At 43.1% G+C, this 7,985-nt stretch overlaps 2 pseudogenes; both read right to left on the reverse strand.

Moving 5' to 3' along the window:
• Positions 1–2,917: 2,917 nt before the first annotated feature.
• On the reverse strand, positions 2,918–4,689 carry LOC129458710 (X-ray repair cross-complementing protein 6-like; annotated as a pseudogene).
• Positions 4,690–5,660: 971 nt separating this feature from the next.
• Positions 5,661–6,639, reverse strand: LOC129458713 (large ribosomal subunit protein uL10-like; annotated as a pseudogene).
• Positions 6,640–7,985: the final 1,346 nt, after the last annotated feature.

Genomic DNA, 7,985 nt, shown 5'->3' on the forward strand with positions numbered 1-7,985 from the left:
CCTGCCACTAGAGTGCAGTGGCACCATCTTTGCTCACTGCAAGCTCCGCCTCCCGGGTTCACCCCATTCTCCTGCCACAGCCTCCCCAGAAGCTGGGACTACAGGCGCCCGCCATCACGTCCGGCTAATTTTTTGTATTTTTAGTAGACACGGGGTTTCACCGTGTTAGCCAGGATGGTCTCGGTCTCCTGACCTCGTGATCTGCCCGCCTTGGCTTCCCAAAGTGCTGGGATTACAGGCGTGAGCCACTGCGCCCGGCCTCCTTCTTTAATTTTCATAACCACTGTGCGGAGTGGTATTATTATTAGTGCTCAAACGGGCTCACAGAAGTGGGTAACTTAGTCAAAATCACTTAGCCATTAAGTGGTGAAGTTGGAATTGGAACTCAGATGTGTGTGACTCTAATTTTATAGCTATTCCTCTACACTTGGAATTTTGGTATCTTCATTGTTGTAGAAGAATGAAGTTAGCCACCACTCATTTTGTTGACAGATTGACCGTATGGCCTTCCTAGAAGTGATCATTGAACTGATGGTATTAGCTATTTCTCCTCAGACTTACTGATTGATTGCCTTTGTGTGCAAAAAGCTCTGTGTTATGACAGAAACACTAAAGAATAGCAAAGAAGATCTTTACTTTCCAGGATATTCAAATCTGATTGGACGAAGAGAACATGTAAATAAAAACTATATATCACCAGGTACTAATTAATTAGTCAGAGACAACCTCATGTCTCTTCTATGTTTTTTTTATTCTAAAGATAATAACTGCATATTGCAGGAAAATCTCCTCTAATCTCATCATTATTTCTTCAACTCTTTCTTTCAATGCACACGTATATTTAGACATTTAATTGGATGCTATTTATAAACACTTTTATATCCCATTTTTTATTGAATATTGTATTATGAGCACCCTTTCATGACATTATATTATTCCAATGTATAATTTTAATGGCAGAATAATATCATAGTATTTTAATTTATAATGTCTTCTGGACATTTAGATCGTTTCTAATATTTTTAATTTTTTATAAATTATATTGCATTGAACATCCTAGACCACAAATCTTTTCTCATGTCTCTACTTATTGACTTAGGATAAATTTATTCAGGAGGAATCGAGAATAAATTTCTGGAGATTCCTGATATATGTTGAGAAGATATAAGATAGAATGGAGATCCCTCAACAGATTTCAGGTGCACCACTTTAGGCACCACCATTGTGGGCACCAGGCCCTAGAGGCTAAATTACCACATTATATCTCCAATTCATTCACCAGGTGGTCTATATTCTTTGCTTCTTTGATTTCTCTGAGTAGAGCTTTCCATTCATTTGAAGGGGCACTTTCTGGTGGTGCCTGATGGCATTTTGCATTAAATTTTATTTACTGCAAAATAAATTTTATTTAATGCAAAATGCCACCAGTTGCCATTAGAAAGTGCCTCTTCAAATGAGTAGAAAGTCTCCTTTTGTGATTGGAGTATAGTTTGATAGAGTTAGAATTCTTTTTTTTTTTTGAAAATATATGCTTTTATTTTTCCGTGATTACAAACACAATTGAATATCAAATGCACAAAGTAAGAATTATACGGGGAAAAAAAATCAGATACGTTCATATATATATATCACCTTTTCAAGGTTATTTCCATCCAGAATAACCTTGGTTTGCCAGGGCCAATAGAAAGAAGTCACAAAATCGCCTCTAGTCAAATTTGTGTGTTTGCTTTCTTCTGTAATTCCAATACCTCCACCATCAATGACTTGAGATAGCTGCCAAGGTGTTATATAATCAGTGCCAGTGTCTACTTCATTCTACAACGAAGGCTGTCACTTCACACTTGGAAGTTTGCACAGCTGCCAGGCAGAGGCGCTCCTCACTTCCCAGACGGGGCGGCCGGGCAGAGGTGCTCCTCACATCCCAGATGATGGGCGGGGGGGCAGGGGCTCGATAGAGTTAGAATTCTTGGCTGTTTTCATATTAGCTACTTAGGATCTATATAATCTCATTGTAACAGAAATACCAGAGTGTCTTGAGGCTGGCTGACTGGGGCCTTATATCTAGCGTTCTAAGAAGGTGCAAGAGAAAGAAACTAGCACTAGATGAGACTCATGAGCATAAACCCCTTCAAATTGAGAGAGATGTCTGCATTTGCAGCCAGACTTCTATCATCAGCCCTGATTCCTGACATAATGAGTTGTGAGTTGTCATAATCATGGAAGAAAAATGGCTTGAGAGGGTAACATGGATGATGTGATTTGAGGATGAGTTCAGTATAAACTTTTGTGAAAAATCATTCTGATAAACTGATCTTAAGACATCATGCCATGTTTGATGGCTCATGCCTGTAATCTGTAATCCCAGAACTTTGCAGCACTTTGGGAGGCTGAGGCGGGCAGGTTGCTTGAGCCCAGGAGTTTGACACCAGCCTGGGCAACATGGCAAAACCCTATCTCTTAAAAAAAAATACAAAAAGTAGCCAGGCATGGTGGCTCATGCCTGGAGTCCCAGCTACCTGGGAGGCTGACAGGGGAGGATCACCTGAACCGGGGGAAGATCTGAGCCATGACTGTGCCACTACACTCCAGCCTAGGACTCTCTCTCTCTCTCTCAAAAAAAAAAAAAAAAAAAAGGCATCACATTGTTTACTCCCTTGTGATGCTGGCTGGAGTGACACTTGGCATCAGGAGGGCAGTATAGTCTCTCTTTTTTCTTACAGTACAAAGTTAGGGCTCTTCATTCAGGCAGTAGAGTACGGAACAGCAAAGTGGGAGGGCTACACCATTGCCATGGCAACAGAAAGCCTCCTCTGCTTCTGTCAGGCAGGCTCTTCCTAGATCAGGAGACACCTGTTTTCACTGGCTGAGAACAAGGCCAGGCAGCCTGTGGAAGGGCAGCTGGACGCATGGCCTCTGGTCAGTTCTGGAAGTGATTGGTGAGGGCTTCCAGTGGCTCCTGCTTCTTCAGCCTGCTCTTCAGCCCATACCCCAGCAGGCCTCTGTCAGCATGGGCACAGCAAACTTGCCCAGCGTGCTGTTGCTTATGTGGGTCTTCAGCTCCTCTTCTGAATACTCCACCTTGGGCCTTTTGCTTCTGAAACCTTCATTATTGTGTTTTATGTTGCTAACTTTCCCTTCAGGATTGTAATCTGGTGGGTAGAGAAGTTCCTTAAACTTATCCACCAGTGGGGAGCCCAGTCTTTTATTCATTGCTTCAACCTCAGGCAATGTCAGGTCCACTGCTTGTTCAGGCTCCATCAAATCCAAGGCCAAGAACTCCAGGTTCCTGGAGTGCTGCTGCAGCACAGAGTTCTCAAAGCTGTCACTTCTGTATTTGAATCGGAGCTTCTGAACAATAGCCTTCACCTTGTCCACCTGCTCTGGGGTTGCCGTGACTTTTTTAGTAAAGGGCACCTTCCCTTTATTATCAGCATAGCATAAAAAGACCAGCTGGAAGCCTGCAGGAGTCATCTGAATTTTCTGATCATCCAACTCCTCTTCCTGTGGCACCAAAGCCACAAAATAAGGGGGGATGTTCCTGCAGAGTATGTATCTGCACAATGCTGTGACCTCCTTCTCCAGACACTTGATGAGTAGAGCACTGAACAGGGTTGAGCTCCCATTCATCAGCGACTCCTCAGAGTACACAAACAAGGAGGGCCTCAGGTAATGGTGCTTCTTCAGCTTTACCAAGGGCTTAAACCCATGAGAATCAAACCTGGTTCATCAAACTATTTTAGCTCTTCTGTTTCCTCTTTCTCCAGTATAATCTGATGCCTTCCATAGATCCGAGACCTCTTGGTATCTCTAGGCAGAAGCAAACTGTCTGTATTTACATTAAATATCCGGGTCTTAATTTTCACTGATTCATCTATTTCTTGTTAGGGCTTTATTGGAGGAGGCTTGAGAACCTTCTAGATCAGATTATAAATGCCCACAGAGAGCACTATATCTTTGTTGAGCTTCAGCTTTAACCTGCTGAGTGTTCACTTCCTGATCTCCTTGGCTGAAACCTGCCTCAACAGATCTTCTAGCTTGCTGGATTCCTCAGTGAGCCCTGGGGTTCTCATCCTCTGCTATGCTGATGATATCTCTGTAGAAGAAGAAAGATGTGTCAAAGCCCTCAGGTTTCTTCAGGTGCATCAAGTTAAGGAAGATGCCTGTATCTCAGTGATTATTGGCTTTGGTCCTGGCCCAGCTGGCTTTGGCACTGTCATTGCCATGGGGCTTATCTTCATTGGTGAACAACTTGGCTCCTCTTGTACAGTACATTGCTAAAGAGGTTGTTGTCACAGACTCACAGCACTTCACTAAGTGAGTAGTCAGATCCATGCCCATCAGGTCTTGGAAACGTTTTTGTCCCTGCTGCCCCTTAAACCGGTCAAGCTCTAGAATTCGTTTTGCACTTGGATTATCCAACTCCTGGATGCTCATGTCAAAAGGAGTCAACTCATCTGCACTCTGAGACTCAAACATAGCTCTGGAGGCATCAACCAAAAAATCAAACTATTTATTCCTGAATATTTATAGTCTCCACTTGCTTCACATGATTCTCATGGGTTTCAAGCCCTTGGTAATGCTGAAGTGCTGTGGATCTGTGCCAACCTCTTTAGCGATGTCCAGTTCAAAATGTTCTTCTTCTGCTTCTTCATCGCCCCTGGTTTTGTAATAAGACTTTCACCCTGACATGTTGCTTACTGCTCACTTTGGTGCAGGCTAGAGCAGTATGATTTCTTAAGATTCTCTCCGCCAGTCTGGCCTTTGCCTCACTACATTATTTCAGAGACCCAAGAGTGTTCCAAAGGAATGTTCTGTTATTGGTAACAATACGTATCATCAAATTGCTCTCTAGAAATGTATAAATTTACAACTCCCTCGTAAGAGTATGTAACAGTGCTCCTTACAACGTATCCTCACCAGCATGGAATATTATCTTCTAAACATCTTTGATGTATTATTAGTTGTTTTTGTGGAGTGCTGTGACTCAGGCTTTTAGAAGAAGCCTAGGATAACACAAACATAATTCTGGTTAAAATTGATCAGCAAAGATGAGTGGTGCTGGCAATGACTCGTCTTGGCTGACACTGGGGAAGATAAAAGGTTTAGCAATGGGAAAAGAAAGTGATAAGTTTGGTTTGAGATCAGTTAAATTTGGATTATCTGTGGGACATCCAAGAGGTGATATGTGGTAGGTCATTGAGTATCTCTGTGTGGGGGTGTGAGATGTAAATAAAACATGAAAGTATTAATATATGGTTAGTAGGTAAAATCATAAATGTAAGTACTATGGTTCAAGGAGAATTCAGAGTGAGAAAGGAGTTGAATATGAAATCTTGGGGAATATCAACATTTAAAGGGTTGCAAAAGACACATAAGCTAAAGGTACTTTTTTAAAAATTTTTTTTATTTATTTTTGTTTTTCTTAGAGATGGGGTCTTGCCCTGTTGCACAGGCTGGAGTGCAGTGGTGCAATCATAGCACACTGAAGCCTTGAATTCCTGGGCTGAAGCAATTCTCCCACATCAGCCTTTGGAGCAGCTAAGACTACAGGCACAAGCCAGCATGCCCAGAGGAAGGCACCTTTTTTTTTTTCTTTTTAAAAAAGCCTTTATTTCCTTGTTCTGCAAATAAAGCTGGCTGAGTTCGTTGCTTTTTGGTGACTAGTCAAAGAGACCAAATCCCATATCCTTGTCCAATTCCTCCGACTCCTCCTTGGCTTCAACCTTAGTTGGGGTAGCAGCAGCAGCAGGAGCAGCCGTGGCGGCAGTGGCCACAGGGGCAGCAGCCATAAAGGCAGATGGATCAGCCAAGAAGGCCTTGACCTTTTCAGCAAGTGGGAAGGTGTAATCAATCTCCATAGACAAAGCCAGGACTCGTTTGTACCCATTGATAATAGAATGGGGTACTGATGCAACAGCTGGGTAGCCAATCTGCAGACAGACACTGGCAACATCGCAGATACTCTCCAGGAAGTGAGAATGCAGTTTCCTCTGTGATGTCAAGCACTTCAGGGTTGTTGATGCTGCCATTATCGAACACCTGCTGAATGACCAGCCCAAAGGAGAAGGGAGAGATGTTCAGCAGTGTGGTTTCACTGGCTCCCACTTTGTCTCCAGTCTTGATCAGTTACACATCACTCAGGATTTCAGTGGTGCCCCTGGAGATTTTAGTGGTAATGCCTAAAACCTGGAGAAAGGAGGTCTTCTCGGGCCCCAGACCAGTGTTCTGGACTGGCATAGTGACTTCACATGGGGCAATGGAACCAGCACGGGCCGCAGCTGGCACCTTGTTGGCCAGCAGAAGGTCCCTGATCTCAGTGAGTTCCTCCCTGATGAACACAAAGCCCACATTCCCCTGAATATGAGGCAACAGTTTCTCCAGAGCTGGGTTGTTTTCCAGGTGCCCTCAGATGGCCTTGCGCGTCATGGTGTTCTTGCCTATCAGCACCATGGCCTTCCTGCAGAGGGACATATGGATCTGGTGCATCTGCTTGGAGCCCATATTGTCTACTCCCACGATGAAACATTTCGGATAATCATCCTAAAGTTGGATGATCTTAAGGAAGTAGTTGGACTTCCAGGTCACCCTGTCTTCCCTGGGCATCACAGCAGTGCATCAGGGATTGTCACACAGGGTTTAAAGACGATGTCACTTACACGAGGACACCTGGTGAGAGGAGGCACTTTTTATGAATAGCCACAGAGGTAGAAAGAAAACTCAGAGAGTACTGTCATTGAAGCAAAATAAAGAGACTTTCAGAAAGGAGAGAATAGCATGTCACAAAGAAAGAAAATTGATTAAATATTAGTGATTGGGAAATGGTGATTTGGTGTGTTTTGTGCTGCTATTACAAAATACCTGAGACTGGATAATTTATAAAGAAAAGAAATTTATTTTCTCACAGTTCTGGAGGCTTGAAAGTCCAAGATTAAGGTGACAGCAGGTTGTGTTTTCTGGTGAGATCTGCATCCCCCAGAGGGAAGGAATGCTGTGTCCTCACATGGTGGAAGGCTAAAGAGCAAGCCAGCTGAGTGCTGCATGAAGACTCTTTAATAAAGGCCTTAATCCCATTCATGAGGGGACAAGCTCTCATGACCTTATCATCTCTAGAAAACTCCACCTCTTCATACTATCACATTGCATTAAGTTTCAACATCTGAATTTTGGAGCAGACACATTCAGACTATAGCAGATGAAGTTTTAATGGCAATAATTAAGGTTTAGCAACCAAGAAGTACCCTCATTCTTCCCTGCTTGTTAATTTCTACCTTTCAGATTCCCCAAGGAGTGGTACACATAGGAATATCAAATAATGACCAAATTGCAATTTTATTAAGGCCCAAGTCAATGTCAATAACACTCAATGCAGCTTTGGTGGGGATAGGTGGACCTCTGGTTTAGGCTCAACGCATAAATGAGATTTTCTACCCTGTGTTTCCATCCCCGTTCCCCACTATGGGTCAAATCTAAAGCTTAGGATCTTACCTACCTGTGGTTTGCTGCATGCTGAAAGGATGTCAAGGTAAGATCTGACAGAGCCTCCTGGGAGAAGGCCTGAATTCACTTATTTATCACGCCACATGGAGTAGGAAACAGAGCTCAGAGAAAGACTGTGTGCCTGTGTGACCCCAAGAATCCTATCTTTTGGCCGTGCAAGCAACTCTGTCTCCTGGGCAGGTGGGGAGGTTCTTGAAAAACTAGGAACAAAGGCTGTCTGCTGCATCTTGTCCCTTTAATAAGAGGAAGCAGATTCCTTCTGCACTCTAGGAACTTCACTTAAATACAGCTCGGACAATAGCATTTGAAAAATTACCGTCTTCTAAGAATAGACCCCTTCACTCATGAGGATGTATTCTAGAGCAGAGCCATTCAATAGAATTTTCTGTGATGATGAAGATGCTACTTAAATCTGTCCTGTCCAGTACTGTAGTCACTAACCATGTGTGGTCACTGAACTTATGATTAGTATTTAAATTTAAATAGCC

Source organism: Symphalangus syndactylus, chromosome 19 (genome assembly GCF_028878055.3).
Source record: "Symphalangus syndactylus isolate Jambi chromosome 19, NHGRI_mSymSyn1-v2.1_pri, whole genome shotgun sequence".
NCBI lineage: Eukaryota > Metazoa > Chordata > Mammalia > Primates > Hylobatidae > Symphalangus > Symphalangus syndactylus.